The sequence below is a fragment of the Anopheles funestus genome (genome assembly GCF_943734845.2).
Source record: "Anopheles funestus chromosome X unlocalized genomic scaffold, idAnoFuneDA-416_04 X_unloc_6, whole genome shotgun sequence".
Lineage (NCBI taxonomy): Eukaryota > Metazoa > Arthropoda > Insecta > Diptera > Culicidae > Anopheles > Anopheles funestus.
In genome coordinates this window covers 32775-52381 of record NW_026045187.1, presented here as the reverse complement: position 1 = coordinate 52381, position 19607 = coordinate 32775, and the positions used below count along the sequence as shown (strand labels likewise).

General features: G+C 37.9%; 1 long non-coding RNA gene across 4 annotated transcripts in view; it reads right to left on the bottom strand.

The window, feature by feature from the left end:
• LOC125773875 (uncharacterized) overlaps positions 1–19607 on the bottom strand; it is a 76681-nt gene that overhangs the window by 24342 nt on the left and 32732 nt on the right. For all 4 annotated transcript variants that reach the window (XR_007420437.1, XR_007420435.1, XR_007420436.1 and 1 more), the window contains one exon: positions 6415–6778. This is a non-coding gene — a long non-coding RNA (uncharacterized LOC125773875). The remainder of the gene's footprint in view (positions 1–6414; positions 6779–19607) is intronic.

Genomic DNA, 19607 nt, shown 5'->3' with positions numbered 1-19607 from the left:
CGCGCGCGCGATATTGCTGTGCATGAAATGACATGAAATGACATGAAACGACAAGAAATGACATGAAATGACATGAAATGATATGAAATGATATGAAATGATATGAAATGATATGAAATGATATGAAATGATATGAAATGATATGAAATGATATGAAATGATATGAAATGATATGAAATGATATGAAATGATATGAAATGATATGAAATGATATGAAATGAAATGAAATGTTATGGAATTAAATTAAATTAAATTAAAATAAAATAAATTAATTTATCATAAATTAAATTATAATAAATTAAATTAAATTATTTCTTTTCTATCAAACTTTATTTCAACCAATTTTCCACAATCAATGATTATAACAGCCGACCAAAATCCGATTTAAAACAGTACTAACAAAAATTAAATCAAACCTTTTCTTCCCATTCTTTCGCATGGGAACGATTCGATCAATCAGTGCGAGAGAGCAACAGAGAGTGGTGGAACACCTGAATGGACTCATTTGATAAAATACAATTTAATGTAATTAAATAAAAAAAAACCGCACGCCCATATTTTGAACGGTTGCCATTACAAACAGTTTTGCACATATTCTTGCAGAAAACTTCACGATTTGTTAAATGTATATTTAATTGTATCACACACTTCCACACATAATAAGTAGAATACTGTAATGAAGATGAAATCAAAATGCAATTTAAAACATTGGCTTAAATTGAATTGCAATTTACGCCGGAAGGTTCCGCGTATGGGTAAAAAAATTTATGTGCACACACAATTGCATATATTATTGTCAACAAACCCAATAAATGACAGTTGAGCCGAAAATATAAGCATAATTCGACATTATTACGTTATGAATCTGCGATGACATTTTTACTGACATCACTTTTACTACACACCCAATGCAAATGGCGGTAAAGCTTTCCAAATGGTTCCAATGCATATGGAAAAGCTCTCGCATTACAGAGCTTTTGATGTAAAGCTTTCGTTTGGGTACAATATGAAGCTTTCATTAGGTGTAGCGGACAAGTTCGGCACATTTTCCGCATGGCATTAAAATTGAATTGTATTTTACACCGGAACCTTCCGGTGTACGATATCGTTAATGTGCATGATAATTTCACATATTATCACATACCAAGCAAGTGAAGGACGATTGAGCCGATTGGGTCCAAATGTAAGCAATGTGATGAAAGAAATAAACGAATTATATTCCGCTGCGCTTTAATTGTTGTCGGTAGGAATGAAAACTTCTTTCCAGTACATTTAATGTTTTTAAAATCTTATTTTCTCGATTCTTATTTTTTCTTTTATAAAAGATTTTCTCGATTTTTACAAAAAAATCCTCATTTTGTCACTTGCATGCTTATAACTCGGTCAGTTTCCAATGGATCTTCAATTGTAAAACAGATATGGATAGATCTGCTTATAAACTACCAAAAGTTATTCTACGCCGATGTGCTAAGTTGTCTGTGTCAAATGTTATTCGAGATACAAAGACTTGAAATTTTCTCGGTTTTTCAAAAAAAAAAAATTTCTCATTTTGCCACTTTGCATGCTTATAACTCGGTCAGTTTCCAATGGATCTTCAATTGTAACACAGATATGGATAGATCTTCTCATAAGCTTATAAGCTAAAAATGGTGCAAGTTGGACCAAAAACCCGAAAAAGTACCTAGGTAAATGCGATGGTTGTTCGTCGAATAGCTCCGGCCACAGACATGGTAGCGATTAGTGGTGCATGGAAGAAATCTAGCCACAAGTGCCATCTAGCCATGGCCAGAAGAAAGTGTGGCGATATCTTGGATACCGGCGGAGCTATGGGGCAAATACGGGCCAAAAATGGTGCAAGTTGGACCAAAAACCCGACCAAGTGCGCGAGGCGCTTTCGTGAATAGCTCCGGCCACAGACATGGTAGCGATTAGTGATGTATGGAAGAAATCTAGCCACAAGTGCCGTCTAGCCATGGACAGAAAAAAGTGTGGCGATATCTTGGATACCGGCGGAGCTATGGGGCAAATACGGGCCAAAAATGGTGCAAGTTAGACCAAAAACCCGAAAAAGTACCTAGGTAAATGCGATGGTTGTTCGTCGAATAGCTCCGGCCACAGACATGGTAGCGATTAGTGGTGCTTGGAAGAAATCTAGCCACAAGTGCCATCTAGCCATGGCCAGAAGAAAGTGTGGCGATATCTTGGATACCGGCGGAGCTATGGGGCAAATACGGGCCAAAATTGGTGCAAGTTGGACCAAAAACCCGACCAAGTGCGCGAGGCGCTTTCGTGAATAGCTCCGGCCACAGACATGGTAGCGATTAGTGGTGCATGGAAGAAATCTAGCCACAAGTGCCATCTAGCCATGGCCAGAAGAAAGTGTGGCGATATCTTGGATACCGGCGGAGCTATGGGGCAAATACGGGCCAAAAATGGTGCAAGTTAGACCAAAAACCCGAAAAAGTACCTAGGTAAATGCGATGGTTGTTCGTCGAATAGCTCCGGCCACAGACATGGTAGCGATTAGTGATGTATGGAAGAAATCTAGCCACAAGTGCCGTCTAGCCATGGCCAGAAAAAAGTGTGGCGATATATTGGATACCGGCGGAGCTATGGGGCAAATACGGGCCAAAAATGGTGCAAGTTAGACCAAAAACCCGAAAAAGTACCTAGGTAAATGCGATGGTTGTTCGTCGAATAGCTCCGGCCACAGACATGGTAGCGATTAGTGGTGCATGGAAGAAATCTAGCCACAAGTGCCATCTAGCCATGACCAGAAGAAAGTGTGGCGATATCTTGGATACCGGCGGAGCTATGGGGCAAATACGGGCCAAAAATGGTGCAAGTTGGACCAAAAACCCGACCAAGTGCGCGAGGCGCTTTCGTGAATAGCTCCGGCCACAGACATGGTAGCGATTAGTGATGTATGGAAGAAATCTAGCCACAAGTGCCGTCTAGCCATGGACAGAAAAAAGTGTGGCGATATCTTGGATACCGGCGGAGCTATGGGGCAAATACGGGCCAAAAATGGTGCAAGTTAGACCAAAAACCCGAAAAAGTACCTAGGTAAATGCGATGGTTGTTCGTCGAATAGCTCCGGCCACAGACATGGTAGCGATTAGTGGTGCATGGAAGAAATCTAGCCACAAGTGCCATCTAGCCATGACCAGAAGAAAGTGTGGCGATATCTTGGATACCGGCGGAGCTATGGGGCAAATACGGGCCAAAAATGGTGCAAGTTGGACCAAAAACCCGACCAAGTGCGCGAGGCGCTTTCGTGAATAGCTCCGGCCACAGACATGGTAGCGATTAGTGATGTATGGAAGAAATCTAGCCACAAGTGCCGTCTAGCCATGGACAGAAAAAAGTGTGGCGATATCTTGGATACCGGCGGAGCTATGGGGCAAATACGGGCCAAAAATGGTGCAAGTTAGACCAAAAACCCGAAAAAGTACCTAGGTAAATGCGATGGTTGTTCGTCGAATAGCTCCGGCCACAGACATGGTAGCGATTAGTGGTGCTTGGAAGAAATCTAGCCACAAGTGCCATCTAGCCATGGCCAGAAGAAAGTGTGGCGATATCTTGGATACCGGCGGAGCTATGGGGCAAATACGGGCCAAAATTGGTGCAAGTTGGACCAAAAACCCGACCAAGTGCGCGAGGCGCTTTCGTGAATAGCTCCGGCCACAGACATGGTAGCGATTAGTGGTGCATGGAAGAAATCTAGCCACAAGTGCCATCTAGCCATGGCCAGAAGAAAGTGTGGCGATATCTTGGATACCGGCGGAGCTATGGGGCAAATACGGGCCAAAAATGGTGCAAGTTAGACCAAAAACCCGAAAAAGTACCTAGGTAAATGCGATGGTTGTTCGTCGAATAGCTCCGGCCACAGACATGGTAGCGATTAGTGATGTATGGAAGAAATCTAGCCACAAGTGCCGTCTAGCCATGGCCAGAAGAAAGTGTGGCGATATATTGGATACCGGCGGAGCTATGGGGCAAATACGGGCCAAAAATGGTGCAAGTTAGACCAAAAACCCGAAAAAGTACCTAGGTAAATGCGATGGTTGTTCGTCGAATAGCTCCGGCCACAGACATGGTAGCGATTAGTGGTGCATGGAAGAAATCTAGCCACAAGTGCCATCTAGCCATGACCAGAAGAAAGTGTGGCGATATCTTGGATACCGGCGGAGCTATGGGGCAAATACGGGCCAAAAATGGTGCAAGTTGGACCAAAAACCCGACCAAATGCGCGAGGCGCTTTCGTGAATAGCTCCGGCCACAGACATGGTAGCGATTAGTAGTGCATGGAAGAAATCTAGCCACAAGTGCCATCTAGCCATGGCCAGAAGAAAGTGTGGCGATATCTTGGATACCGGCGGAGCTATGGGGCAAATACGGGCCAAAAATGGTGCAAGTTAGACCAAAAACCCGAAAAAGTACCTAGGTAAATGCGATGGTTGTTCGTCGAATAGCTCCGGCCACAGACATGGTAGCGATTAGTGATGTATGGAAGAAATCTAGCCACAAGTGCCGTCTAGCCATGGCCAGAAAAAAGTGTGGCGATATATTGGATACCGGCGGAGCTATGGGGCAAATACGGGCCAAAAATGGTGCAAGTTGGACCAAAAACCCGAGAAAGTACCTAGGTAAATGCGATGGTTGTTCGTCGAATAGCTCCGGCCACAGACATGGTAGCGATTAGTGGTGCATGGAAGAAATCTAGCCACAAGTGCCATCTAGCCATGGCCAGAAGAAAGTGTGGCGATATCTTGGATACCGGCGGAGCTATGGGGCAAATACGGGCCAAAAATGGTGCAAGTTGGACCAAAATCCCGACCAAGTGCGCGAGGCGCTTTCGTGAATAGCTCCGGCCACAGACATGGTAGCGATTAGTGGTGCATGGAAGAAATCTAGCCACAAGTGCCATCTAGCTATGGCCAGAAGAAAGTGTGGCGATATCTTGGATACCGGCGGAGCTATGGGGCAAATACGGGCCAAAAATGGTGCAAGTTAGACCAAAAACCCGAAAAAGTACCTAGGTAAATGCGATGGTTGTTCGTCGAATAGCTCCGGCCACAGACATGGTAGCGATTAGTGATGTATGGAAGAAATCTAGCCACAAGTGCCGTCTAGCCATGGCCAGAAAAAAGTGTGGCGATATCTTGGATACCGGCGGAGCTATGGGGCAAATACGGGCCAAAAATGGTGCAAGTTAGACCAAAAACCCGAAAAAGTACCTAGGTAAATGCGATGGTTGTTCGTCGAATAGCTCCGGCCACAGACATGGTAGCGATTAGTGGTGCATGGAAGAAATCTAGCCACAAGTGCCATCTAGCCATGACCAGAAGAAAGTGTGGCGATATCTTGGATACCGGCGGAGCTATGGGGCAAATACGGGCCAAAAATGGTGCAAGTTGGACCAAAAACCCGACCAAGTGCGCCTGGCGCTTTCGTGAATACTCATTTTGTCACTTTGGATGCTTATAACTCGGTCAGTTTCCAATTGATCTTCAATTGTAACACAGATATGGATAGATCTTCTCATAAGCTACCAAAAGTTATTCTATGCCGATGTGCTAAGTTGTCTGTGTCAAATGTTATTCGAGATACAAAGACTTAAAATTTTCTCGGTTTTTCCAAAAAAAAATTCTCATTTTGCCACTTTGGATGCTTATAACTCGGTAAGTTTCCAATGGATCTTCAATTGTAACACAGATATGGATAGATCTTCTCATAAGCTACAAAAAGTTATTCTACGCCGATGCGCTAAGTTGTGTGTGTCAAATGTTTTTCGAGATACAAAGACTTAAAATTTTCTCGGTTTTTCCAAAAAAAATTTCTCATTTTGCCACTTTGGATGCTTATAACTCGGTCAGTTTCCAATGGATCTTCAATTGTAACACAGATATGGATAGATCTTTTCATAAGCTACCAAAAGTTATTCTACGCCGATGTGCTAAGTTGTTTGTGTCAAATGTTATTCGAGATACAAAGACTTAAATTTTTCTTGGTTTTTCAAACAAAAATTTCTCATTTTGCCACTTTGGATGCTTATAACTCGGTCAGTTTCCAATGGATCTTCAATTGTAACACAGATTTGGATAGATCTGCTCATTAGCTACCATAAGTTGTTCAACGTCGATGTGCTCAGATGTCTGTGGAAAAAGTTATTCGAAAAAGTAACTTCTAATTCATTGAATGGCTTATACGAATTGGCTACCTTCAGGCTGTTTTCTCGCGGTTCGCATTTCAACTTCTCTTTTTTGCCCATATCTCAGTCATTTATCAACCGATTTTGGATTTTTTTTGTGATTTGGATAGATCTCAATGAATGCAAGCTAAAAGTGTACACGGTTATGTGCTCCGATGTCGGACAAAAAAGTTATTCGCGACCTAAGCTTTTTCTGTCACCTGCCATAACTCGGTCAGTTTCCAATGGATCTTCAATTGTAACACAGATATGGATAGATCTTCTCATAAGCTACCAAAAGTTATTCTACGCCGATGTGCTAAGTTGTCCGTGTCAAATGTTATTCGAAAAAGTAACTTCTAATTCATTGAATGGCTTATACGAATTGCCTACCTTCAGGCTGATTTCTCGCGGTTCGCATTTCAACTTCTTTTTTTTGCCCATATCTCAGTCATTTACCAACCGATTTTGGATTTTCTTTGTGATTTGGATAGATCTCAATGAATGCAAGCTAAAAGTCTTCCACGACCATGTGCTCCGATGTCGGACAAAAAAGTTATTCGCGACCTAAGCTTTTTCTGTCACCTGCCATAACTCGGTCAGTTTCCAATGGATCTTCAATTGTAACAGAGATTTGGATAGATCCGTTCATTAGCTACCATAAGTTGTTTTACGTCGATGTGCTCAGATGTATTTCAATTTGTCCATCAATTCGTTCTTTTGAAGAAGGGCACTGAACAGATTATTTTTCGGATATAAAAATACCTGTGCATAACATTTTCAACCACCTGTTTCAATGCAGGTAAAAACATTGGAAATAGTAAAAAATGTTGTGGCAAACAGAGAGGAACATTGTTTGCGGCCAATAGCATCGCACACATTCTCGCACACATTCTACATACGCGGATGTAGCTGATGGTTTTGGTCAAAGTTAGTAGAAACTAGATGTTTGTGACCAAAGTTGATGGTTTTGGTCAATGTTAGTAGAAACTAGATGTTTGTAGCCAAAGTTGGTGTTTTTGGTCAAAGTTAGTAGAAAATGGATGTTTGTAGCCAAAGTTGGTGTTTTTGGTCAAAGTTGGTAGAAAATGGATGTTTGTAGCCAAAGTTGGTGTTTTTGGTTAAAGTTGGTAGAAACTAGATGTTTGTAGCCAAAGTTGGTGTTTTTGGTCAAAGTTAGTAGAAAATGGATGTTTGTAGCCAAAGTTGGTGTTTTTGGTCAAAGTTGGTAGAAAATGGATGTTTGTAGCCAAAGTTGGTGTTTTTGGTTAAAGTTGGTAGAAACTAGATGTTTTGTAGCCAAAGTTGGTGTTTTTGGTTAAAGTTGGTAGAAACTAGATGTTTGTAGCCAAAGTTGGTGTTTTTGGTCAAAGTTGGTAGAAACAAGATGTTTGTAGCCAAAGTTGGTGTTTTTGGTCAAAGTTAGTAGAAAATGGATGTTTGTAGCCAAAGTTGGTGTTTTTGGTCAAAGTTGGTAGAAAATGGATGTTTGTAGCCAAAGTTGGTGTTTTTGGTCAAAGTTAGTAGAAAATGGATGTTTGTAGCCAAAGTTGGTGTTTTTGGTCAAAGTTGGTAGAAAATGGATGTTTGTAGCCAAAGTTGGTGTTTTTGGTCAAAGTTGGTAGAAACTAGATGTTTATAGCCAAAGTTGGTGTTTTTGGTTAAAGTTGGTAGAAACTAGATGTTTGTAGCCAAAGTTGGTGTTTTTGGTCAAAGTTGGTAGAAACAAGATGTTTGTAGCCAAAGTTGGTGTTTTTGGTCAAAGTTAGTAGAAAATGGATGTTTGTAGCCAAAGTTGGTGTTTTTGGTCAAAGTTGGTAGAAAATGGATGTTTGTAGCCAAAATTGGTGTTTTTGGTTAAAGTTGGTAGAAACTAGATGTTTGTAGCCAAAGTTGGTGTTTTTGGTTAAAGTTGGTAGAAACTAGATGTTTGTAGCCAAAGTTGGTGTTTTTGGTCAAAGTTGGTAGAAACAAGATGTTTGTAGCCAAAGTTGGTGTTTTTGGTCAAAGTTAGTAGAAAATGGATGTTTGTAGCCAAAGTTGGTGTTTTTGGTCAAAGTTGGTAGAAAATGGATGTTTGTAGCCAAAGTTGGTGTTTTTGGTCAAAGTTAGTAGAAAATGGATGTTTGTAGCCAAAGTTGGTGTTTTTGGTCAAAGTTGGTAGAAAATGGATGTTTGTAGCCAAAGTTGGTGTTTTTGGTCAAAGTTAGTAGAAACTAGATGTTTGTAGCCAAAGTTGGTGTTTTTGGTTAAAGTTGGTAGAAACTAGATGTTTGTAGCCAAAGTTGGTGTTTTTGGTCAAAGTTGGTAGAAACAAGATGTTTGTAGCCAAAGTTGGTGTTTTTGGTCAAAGTTAGTAGAAAATGGATGTTTGTAGCCAAAGTTGGTGTTTTTGGTCAAAGTTGGTAGAAAATGGATGTTTGTAGCCAAAGTTGATGATTTTGGTTAAAGTTGGTAGAAAATGGATGTTTGTAGCCAAAGTTGGTGTTTTTGGTCAAAGTTAGTAGAAAATGGATGTTTGTAGCCAAAGTTGGTGTTTTTGGTCAAAGTTGGTAGAAACTAGATGTTTGTAGCCAAAGTTGGTGTTTTTGGTTAAAGTTGGTAGAAACTAGATGTTTGTAGCCAAAGTTGGTGTTTTTGGTCAAAGTTAGTAGAAAATGGATGTTTGTAGCCAAAGTTGGTGTTTTTGGTCAAAGTTGGTAGAAAATGGATGTTTGTAGCCAAAGTTGGTGTTTTTGGTCAAAGTTAGTAGAAAATGGATGTTTGTAGCCAAAGTTGGTGTTTTTGGTCAAAGTTGGTAGAAAATGGATGTTTGTAGCCAAAGTTGATGATTTTGGTTAAAGTTGGTAGAAAATGGATGTTTGTAGCCAAAGTTGATGATTTTGGTCAAAGTTAGTAGAAAATGGATGTTTGTAGCCAAAGTTGGTGTTTTTGGTCAAAGTTGGTAGAAACTAGATGTTTGTAGCCAAAGTTGGTGTTTTTGGTTAAAGTTGGTAGAAACTAGATGTTTGTAGCCAAAGTTGGTGTTTTTGGTCAAAGTTAGTAGAAAATGGATGTTTGTAGCCAAAGTTGGTGTTTTTGGTCAAAGTTGGTAGAAAATGGATGTTTGTAGCCAAAGTTGGTGTTTTTGGTTAAAGTTGGTAGAAACTAGATGTTTGTAGCCAAAGTTGGTGTTTTTGGTTAAAGTTGGTAGAAACTAGATGTTTGTAGCCAAAGTTGGTGTTTTTGGTCAAAGTTGGTAGAAACAAGATGTTTGTAGCCAAAGTTGGTGTTTTTGGTCAAAGTTAGTAGAAAATGGATGTTTGTAGCCAAAGTTGGTGTTTTTGGTCAAAGTTGGTAGAAAATGGATGTTTGTAGCCAAAGTTGGTGTTTTTGGTCAAAGTTAGTAGAAAATGGATGTTTGTAGCCAAAGTTGGTGTTTTTGGTCAAAGTTGGTAGAAAATGGATGTTTGTAGCCAAAGTTGGTGTTTTTGGTCAAAGTTGGTAGAAACTAGATGTTTGTAGCCAAAGTTGGTGTTTTTGGTTAAAGTTGGTAGAAACTAGATGTTTGTAGCCAAAGTTGGTGTTTTTGGTCAAAGTTGGTAGAAACAAGATGTTTGTAGCCAAAGTTGGTGTTTTTGGTCAAAGTTAGTAGAAAATGGATATTTGTAGCCAAAGTTGGTGTTTTTGGTCAAAGTTGGTAGAAAATGGATGTTTGTAGCCAAAGTTGGTGTTTTTGGTCAAAGTTAGTAGAAACTAGATGTTTGTAGCCAAAGTTGGTGTTTTTGGTTAAAGTTGGTAGAAACTAGATGTTTGTAGCCAAAGTTGGTGTTTTTGGTCAAAGTTGGTAGAAACAAGATGTTTGTAGCCAAAGTTGGTGTTTTTGGTCAAAGTTAGTAGAAAATGGATATTTGTAGCCAAAGTTGGTGTTTTTGGTCAAAGTTGGTAGAAAATGGATGTTTGTAGCCAAAATTGGTGTTTTTGGTTAAAGTTGGTAGAAACTAGATGTTTGTAGCCAAAGTTGGTGTTTTTGGTCAAAGTTAGTAGAAAATGGATGTTTGTAGCCAAAGTTGGTGTTTTTGGTCAAAGTTGGTAGAAAATGGATGTTTGTAGCCAAAATTGGTGTTTTGGTTAAAGTTGGTAGAAACTAGATGTTTGTAGCCAAAGTTGGTGTTTTTGGTTAAAGTTGGTAGAAACTAGATATTTGTAGCCAAGTTGGTGTTTTTGGTCAAAGTTGGTAGAAACTAGATGTTTGTAGCCAAAGTTGGTGTTGTTGGTCAAAGTTAGTAGAAAATGGATGTTTGTAGCCAAAGTTGGTGTTTTTGGTCAAGTTGGTAGAAACTAGATGTTTGTAGCCAAAGTTGGTGTTTTTGGTCAAAGTTAGTAGAAAATGGATGTTTGTAGCCAAAGTTGGTGTTTTTGGTCAAAGTTAGTAGAAAATGGATGTTTGTAGCCAAAGTTGGTGTTTTTGGTCAAAGTTGGTAGAAACTAGATGTTTGTAGCCAAAGTTGGTGTTTTTGGTCAAAGTTGGTAGAAACTAGATGTTTGTAGCCAAAGTTGGTGTTTTTGGTCAAAAGTTAGTAGAAAATGGATGTTTGTAGCCAAAGTTGGTGTTTTTGGTCAAAGTTGGTAGAAAATGGATGTTTGTAGCCAAAGTTGGTGTTTTTGGTCAAAGTTAGTAGAAAAATGGATGTTTGTAGCCAAAGTTGGTGTTTTTGGTCAAAGTTGGTAGAAAATGGATGTTTGTAGCCAAAGTTGGTGTTTTTGGTCAAAGTTGGTAGAAACTAGATGTTTGTAGCCAAAGTTGGTGTTTTTGGTCAAAGTTGGTAGAAACTAGATGTTTGTAGCCAAAGTTGGTGTTTTTGGTTAAAGTTGGTAGAAACTAGATGTTTGTAGCCAAAGTTGGTGTTTTTGGTCAAAGTTGGTAGAAAATGGATGTTTGTAGCCAAAGTTGGTGTTTTGGTCAAAGTTGGTAGAAACTAGATGTTTGTAGCCAAAGTTGGTGTTTTTGGTCAAAGTTAGTAGAAAATGGATGTTTGTAGCCAAAGTTGGTGTTTTTGGTCAAAGTTGGTAGAAACTAGATGTTTGTAGCCAAAGTTGGTGTTTTTGGTCAAAGTTGGTAGAAAATGGATGTTTCCTACCAAAGTTGATGATTTTAGCCAAAGTTGGTAGAAAATGGATGTTTTTTAGCCAAAGTTGGTGTTTTTTGGTCAAAGTTGGTAGAAACTAGATGTTTGTCAAAGTTGGTGTTTTTGGTCAAAGTTGGTAGAAACTAGATGTTTGTAGCCAAAGTTGGTGTTTTTGGTCAAAGTTGGTAGAAACAAGATGTTTGTAGCCAAAGTTGGTGTTTTTGGTCAAAGTTGGTAGAAACTAGATGTTTGTAGCCAAAGTTGGTGTTTTTGGTCAAAGTTAGTAGAAAATGGATGTTTGTAGCCAAAGTTGGTGTTTTTGGTCAAAGTTGGTAGAAACTAGATGTTTATAGCCAAAGTTGGTGTTTTTGGTCAAAGTTGGTAGAAACTAGATGTTTGTAGCCAAAGTTGGTGTTTTTGGTTAAAGTTGGTAGAAACTAGATGTTTGTAGCCAAAGTTGGTGTTTTTGGTCAAAGTTGGTAGAAAATGGATGTTTGTAGCCAAAGTTGGTGTTTTTGGTCAAAGTTGGTAGAAACTAGATGTTTGTAGCCAAAGTTGGTGTTTTTGGTCAAAGTTAGTAGAAAATGGACTGTTTGTAGCCAAAGTTGGTGTTTTTGGTCAAAGTTGGTAGAAACTAGATGTTTGTAGCCAAAGTTGGTGTTTTTGGTCAAAGTTGGTAGAAAATGGATGTTTGTAGCCAAAGTTTATGTTTTTGGTCAAAGTTGGTAGAAAATGGATGTTTGTAGCCAAAGTTGGTGTTTTTGGTCAAAGTTGGTAGAAACTAGATGTTTGTCAAAGTTGGTGTTTTTGGTCAAAGTTGGTAGAAACTAGATGTTTGTAGCCAAAGTTGGTGTTTTTGGTCAAAGTTGGTAGAAACAAGATGTTTGTAGCCAAAGTTGGTGTTTTTGGTCAAAGTTGGTAGAAACTAGATGTTTGTAGCCAAAGTTGGTGTTTTTGGTCAAAGTTAGTAGAAAATGGATGTTTGTAGCCAAAGTTGGTGTTTTTGGTCAAAGTTGGTAGAAACTAGATATTTGTAGCCAAAGTTGGTGTTTTTGGTCAAAGTTGGTAGAAACTAGATGTTTGTAGCCAAAGTTGGTGTTTTTGGTCAAAGTTAGTAGAAAATGGATGTTTGTAGCCAAAGTTGGTGTTTTTGGTCAAAGTTGGTAGAAACTAGATGTTTGTAGCCAAAGTTGGTGTTTTTTGGTCAAAGTTGGTAGAAACAAGATGTTTGTAGCCAAAGTGGTGTTTTTGGTCAAAGTTAGTAGAAAATGGATGTTTGTAGCCAAAGTTGGTGTTTTTGGTCAAGGTTGGTAGAAAATGGATGTTTGTAGCCAAAGTTGGTGTTTTTGGTCAAAGTTAGTAGAAAATGGATGTTTGTAGCCAAAGTTGGTGTTTTTGGTCAAAGTTGGTAGAAATGGATGTTTGTAGCCAAAGTTGGTGTTTTTGGTCAAAGTTGGTAGAAACTAGATGTTTGTAGCCAAAGTTGGTGTTTTTGGTCAAAGTTGGTAGAAACTAGATGTTTGTAGCCAAAGTTGGTGTTTTGGTTAAAGTTGGTAGAAACTAGATGTTTGTAGCCAAAGTTGGTGTTTTTGGTCAAAGTTGGTAGAAAATGGATGTATGCAGCCAAAGTTGGTGTTTTTGGTCAAAGTTGGTAGAAAACTAGATGATTGTAGCCAAAGTTGGTGTTTTTGGTCAAAGTTAGTAGAAAATGGATGTTTGTAGCCAAAGTTGGTGTTTTTGGTCAAAGTTGGTAGAAACTAGATGTTTGTAGCCAAAGTTGGTGTTTTTGGTCAAAGTTGGTAGAAAATGGATGTTTGTAGCCAAAGTTTATGTTTTTGGTCAAAGTTGGTAGAAAATGGATGTTTATAGCCAAAGTTGGTGTTTTTGGTCAAAGTTGGTAGAAACTAGATGTTTGTCAAAGTTGGTGTTTTGGTCAAAGTTGGTAGAAACTAGATGTTTGTAGCCAAAGTTGGTGTTTTTGGTCAAAGTTGGTAGAAACAAGATGTTTGTAGCCAAAGTTGGTGTTTTTGGTCAAAGTTGGTAGAAACTAGATGTTTGTAGCCAAAGTTGGTGTTTTTGGTCAAAGTTAGTAGAAAATGGATGTTTGTAGCCAAAGTTGGTGTTTTTGGTCAAAAGTTGGTAGAAACTAGATGTTTGTAGCCAAAGTTGGTGTTTTTGTCAAAGTTGGTAGAAACTAGATGTTTGTAGCCAAAGTTGGTGTTTTTGGTTAAAGTTGGTAGAAACTAGATGTTTGTAGCCAAAGTTGGTGTTTTTGGTCAAAGTTGGTAGAAAATGGATGTTTGTAGCCAAAGTTGGTGTTTTTGGTCAAAGTTGGTAGAAACTAGATGTTTGTAGCCAAAGTTGGTGTTTTTGGTCAAAGTTAGTAGAAAATGGATGTTTGTAGCCAAAGTTGGTGTTTTTGGTCAAAGTTGGTAGAAAATGGATGTTTGTAGCCAAAGTTGGTGTTTTTGGTCAAAGTTGGTAGAAACTAGATGTTTGTAGCCAAAGTTGGTGTTTTTGGTCAAAGTTGGTAGAAACTAGATGTTTGTAGCCAAAGTTGGTGTTTTTGGTTAAAGTTGGTAGAAACTAGATGTTTGTAGCCAAAGTTGGTGTTTTTGGTCAAAGTTGGTAGAAAATGGATGTTTGTAGCCAAGTTGGTGTTTTTGGTCAAGTTGGTAGAAACTAGATGTTTGTAGCCAAAGTTGGTGTTTTTGGTCAAAGTTAGTAGAAAATGGATGTTTGTAGCCAAAGTTGGTGTTTTTGGTCAAAGTTGGTAGAAACTAGATGTTTGTAGCCAAAGTTGGTGTTTTTGGTCAAAGTTGTAGAAAAATGGATGTTTGTAGCCAAAGTTTATGTTTTTGGTCAAAGTTGGTAGAAACTAGATGTTTGTCAAAGTTGGTGTTTTGGTCAAAGTTGGTAGAAACTAGATGTTTGTAGCCAAAGTTGGTGTTTTTGGTCAAAGTTGGTAGAAACAAGATGTTTGTAGCCAAAGTTGGTGTTTTTGGTCAAAGTTGGTAGAAACTAGATGTTTGTAGCCAAAGTTGGTGTTTTTGGTCAAAGTTAGTAGAAACTAGATGTTTGTAGCCAAAGTTGGTGTTTTTGGTCAAGTTGGTAGAAACTAGATATTTGTAGCCAAAGTTGGTGTTTTTGGTCAAAGTTGGTAGAAACTAGATGTTTGTAGCCAAAGTTGGTGTTGTTGGTCAAAGTTAGTAGAAAATGGATGTTTGTAGCCAAAGTTGGTGTTTTTGGTCAAAGTTGGTAGAAACTAGATGTTTGTAGCCAAAGTTGGTGTTTTTGGTCAAAGTTAGTAGAAAATGGATGTTTGTAGCCAAAGTTGGTGTTTTTGGTCAAAGTTGGTAGAAACTAGATGTTTTGTAGCCAAAGTTGGTGTTTTTGGTCAAAGTTGGTAGAAACTAGATGTTTGTAGCCAAGTTGGTGTTTTTGGTCAAAGTTGGTAGAAACTAGATGTTTGTAGTCAAAATGATGGTTTTGGTCAAAGTTAGTAGAAAAATGGATGTTTGTAGCCAAAGTTGGTGTTTTTGGTCAAAGTTGGTAGAAAATGGATGTTTGTAGCCAAAGTTGGTGTTTTTGGTCAAAGTTGGTAGAAACTAGATGTTTGTAGCCAAAGTTGGTGTTTTTGGTCAAAGTTGGTAGAAACTAGATGTTTGTAGCCAAAGTTGGTGTTTTTTGGTCAAAGTTGGTAGAAACTAGATGTTTGTAGTCAAAATTGATGGTTTTGGTCAAAGTTAGTAGAAAATGGATGTTTGTAGCCAAAGTTGGTGTTTTTGGTCAAAGTTGGTAGAAACTAGATGTTTGTAGCCAAAGTTGGTGTTGTTGGTCAAAGTTAGTAGAAAATGGATGTTTTGTAGCCAAAGTTGGTGTTTTTGGTCAAAGTTGGTAGAAACTAGATGTTGTAGCCAAAGTTGTTGTTTTTGGTCAAAGTTGGTAGAAACAAGATGTTTGTAGCCAAAGTTGGTGTTTTTGGTCAAAGTTAGTAGAAAATGGATGTTTGTAGCCAAAGTTGGTGTTTTTGGTCAAAGTTGGTAGAAAATGGATGTTTGTAGCCAAAGTTGGTGTTTTTGGTCAAAGTTAGTAGAAAATGGATGTTTGTAGCCAAAGTTGGTGTTTTTGGTCAAAGTTGGTTAGAAAATGGATGTTTGTAGCCAAAGTTGGTGTTTTTGGTCAAAGTTGGTAGAAACTAGATGTTTGTAGCCAAAGTTGGTGTTTTTGGTCAAAGTTGGTAGAAACTAGATGTTTGTAGCCAAAGTTGGTGTTTTTGGTTAAAGTTGGTAGAAACTAGATGTTTGTAGCCAAAGTTGGTGTTTTTGGTCAAAGTTGGTAGAAAATGGATGTTTTGTAGCCAAAGTTGGTGTTTTTGGTCAAAGTTGGTAGAAACTAGATGTATGTAGCCAAAGTTGGTGTTTTTGGTCAAAGTTGGTAGAAAATGGATGTTTGTAGCCAAAGTTTATGTTTTGGTCAAAGTTGGTAGAAAATGGATGTTTATAGCCAAAGTTGGTGTTTTTGGTCAAAGTTGGTAGAAACTAGATGTTTGTCAAAGTTGGTGTTTTTGGTCAAAGTTGGTAGAAACTAGATGTTTGTAGCCAAAGTTGGTGTTTTTGGTCAAAGTTGGTAGAAACAAGATGTTTGTAGCCAAAGTTGGTGTTTTTGGTCAAAGTTGGTAGAAACTAGATGTTTGTAGCCAAAGTTGGTGTTTTTGGTCAAAGTTAGTAGAAAATGGATGTTTGTAGCCAAAGTTGGTGTTTTTGGTCAAAGTTGGTAGAAACTAGATGTATGTAGCCAAAGTTGGTGTTTTTGGTCAAAGTTGGTAGAAACTAGATGTTTTGTAGCCAAAGTTGGTGTTTTTGGTTAAAGTTGGTAGAAACTAGATGTTTGTAGCCAAAGTTGGTGTTTTTGGTCAAAGTTGGTAGAAAATGGATGTTTGTAGCCAAAGTTGGTGTTTTTGGTCAAAGTTGGTAGAAACTAGATGATTGTAGCCAAAGTTGGTGTTTTTGGTCAAAGTTAGTAGAAAATGGATGTTTGTAGCCAAAGTTGGTGTTTTTGGTCAAAGTTGGTAGAAACTAGATGTTTGTAGCCAAAGTTGGTGTTTTGGTCAAAGTTGGTAGAAAATGGATGTTTGTAGCCAAAGTTTATGTTTTTGGTCAAAGTTGGTAGAAACTAGATGTTTGTCAAAGTTGGTGTTTTTGGTCAAAGTTGGTAGAAACTAGATGTTTGTAGCCAAAGTTGGTGTTTTTGGTCAAAGTTGGTAGAAACAAGATGTTTGTAGCCAAAGTTGGTGTTTTTGGTCAAAGTTGGTAGAAACTAGATGTTTGTAGCCAAAGTTGGTGTTTTTGGTCAAAGTTAGTAGAAACTAGATGTTTGTAGCCAAAGTTGGTGTTTTTTGGTCAAAGTTGGTAGAAACTAGATATTTGTAGCCAAAGTTGGTGTTTTTGGTCAAAGTTGGTAGAAACTAGATGTTGTAGCCAAAGTTGGTGTTGTTGTCAAAGTTAGTAGAAAATGGATGTTTGTAGCCAAAGTTGGTGTTTTGGTCAAAGTTGGTAGAAACTAGATGTTTGTAGCCAAAGTTGGTGTTTTTGTCAAAGTTAGTAGAAAATGGATGTTTGTAGCCAAAGTTGGTGTTTTGGTCAAAGTTGGTAGAAACTAGATGTTTGTAGCCAAAGTTGGTGTTTTTGGTCAAAGTTCGGTAGAAACTAGATGTTTGTAGCCAAAGTTGGTGTTTTTGGTCAAAGTTGTAGACCACTAGATGTTTGTAGTCAAAATTGATGGTTTTGGTCAAAGTTAGTAGAAAATGGATGTTTGTAGCCAAAGTTGGTGTTTTTGGTCAAAGTGGTAGAAAATGAATGTTTGTAGCCAAAGTTGGTGTTTTTGGTCAAAGTTGGTAGAAACTAGATGTTTGTAGCCAAAGTTGGTGTTTTTGGTCAAAGTTGGTAGAAACTAGATGTTTGTAGCCAAAGTTGGTGTTTTTGGTCAAAGTTGGTAGAAACTAGATGTTTGTAGTCAAAATTGATGGTTTTGGTCAAAGTTAGTAGAAAATGGATGTTTGTAAGCCAAAGTTGGTGTTTTGGTCAAAGTTGGTAGAAAACGAATGTTTGTAGCCAAAGTTGGTGTTTTTGGTCAAAGTTGGTAGAAACTAGATGTTTGTAGCCAAAGTTGGTGTTTTTGGTCAAAGTTAGTAGAAAATGGATGTTTGTAGCCAAAGTTGGTGTTTTTGGTTCAAAGTTGGTAGAAACTAGATGTTTGTAGCCAAAGTTGGTGTTTTTGGTCAAAGTTGGTAGAAACTAGATGTTTGTAGCCAAAGTTGGTGTTTTTGGTCAAAGTTGGTAGAAACTAGATGTTTGTAGCCAAAGTTGGTGTTTTTGGTCAAAGTTGGTAGAAAATGAATGTTTGTAGCCAAAGTTGATGTTTTTTGGTCAAAGTTGGTAGAAAATGGATGTTTGTAGCCAAAGTTGATGTTTTTGGTCAAAGTTGGTAGAAACTAGATGTTTGTAGCCAAAGTTGGTGTTTTTGGTCAAAGTTGGTAGAAACTAGATGTTTGTAGCCAAAGTTGGTGTTTTTGGTCAAAGTTGGTAGAAACTAGATGTTTGTAGCCAAAGTTGGTGTTTTTGGTCAAAGTTGGTAGAAAATGGATGTTTGTAGCCAAAGTTGATGTTTTTGGTCAAAGTTGGTAGAAACTAGATGTTTGTAGCCAAAGTTGGTGTTTTTGGTCAAAGTTGGTAGAAACTAGATGTTTGTAGCCAAAGTTGGTGTTTTTGGTCAAAGTTGGTAGAAAGTGGATGTTTGTAGCCAAAGTTGGTGTTTTTGGTCAAAGTTAGTAAAAAATGGATGTTTGTAGTCAAAATTGATGGTTTTCATCAATGTTGGTAGAAACTAGATGTTTGTAGTCAAAATTGATGGTTTTCATCAATGTTGGTAGAAACTAGTTAGTTTTGGTTGTAATTGATGGTTTTCATCAATGTTGGTAGAAACTAGATGTTTGTAGTCAAAATTGATGGTTTTCATCAATGTTGGTAGAAACTAGATGTTTGTAGTCAAAATTGATGATTTTCATCAATGTTGGTAGAAACTAGATGTTTGTAGCCAAAGTTGGTGTTTTTGGTCAAAGTTGGTAGAAAATGGATGTTTGTAGCCAAAGTTGGTGTTTTTGGTCAAAGTTGGTAGAAACTAGATGTTTGTAGCCAAAGTTGGTGTTTTTGGTCAAAGTTGGTAGAAAATGGATGTTTGTAGCCAAAGTTGATGTTTTTGGTCAAAGTTAGTAGAAAATGGATGTTTGTAGTCAAAATTGATGGTTTTCATCAATGTTGGTAAAAACTAGATGTTTGTAGTCAAAATTGATGATTTTCATCAATGTTGGTAGAAACTAGATGTTTGTAGCCAAAGTTGGTGTTTTTGGTTAAAGTTGGTAGAAACTAGATGTTTGTAGCCAAAGTTGGTGTTTTTGGTCAAAGTTGGTAGAAAATGGATGTTTGTAGCCAAAGTTGGTGTTTTTGGTCAAAGTTGGTAGAAACTAGATGTTTGTAGCCAAAGTTGGTGTTTTTGGTTAAAGTTAGTAGAAAATGGATGTTTGTAGCCAAAGTTGGTGTTTTGGTCAAAGTTGGTAGAAACTAGATGTTTGTAGCCAAAGTTGGTGTTTTTGGTCAAAGTTGGTAGAAACTAGATGTTTGTAGCCAAAGTTGGTGTTTTTGGTCAAAGTTAGTAGAAAATGGATGTTTGTAGCCAAAGTTGGTGTTTTTGGTCAAAGTTGGTAGAAACTAGATGTTTGTAGCCAAAGTTGGTGTTTTTGGTCAAAGTTAGTAGAAAATGGATGTTTGTAGCCAAAGTTGGTGTTTTTGGTCAAAGTTAGTAGAAAATGGATGTTTGTAGTCAAAATTGATGGTTTTCATCAATGTTGGTAGAAACTAGATGTTTGTAGTCAAAATTGATGATTTTCATCAATGTTGGTAGAAACTAGATGTTTGTAGTCAAAATTGATGGTTTTCATCAATGTTGGTAGAAACTAGATGTTTGTAGTCAAAATTGATGGTTTTCATCAATGTTGGTAGAAACTAGATGTTTGTAGTCAAAATTGATGGTTTTCATCAATGTTGGTAAAAACTAGATGTTTGTAGTCAAAATTGATGATTTTCATCAATGTTGGTAGAAACTAGATGTTTGTAGCCAAAGTTGGTGTTTTTGGTTAAAGTTGGTAGAAACTAGATGTTTGTAGCCAAAGTTGGTGTTTTTGGTCAAAGTTGGTAGAAAATGGATGTTTGTAGCCAAAGTTGGTGTTTTTGGTCAAAGTTGGTAGAAAC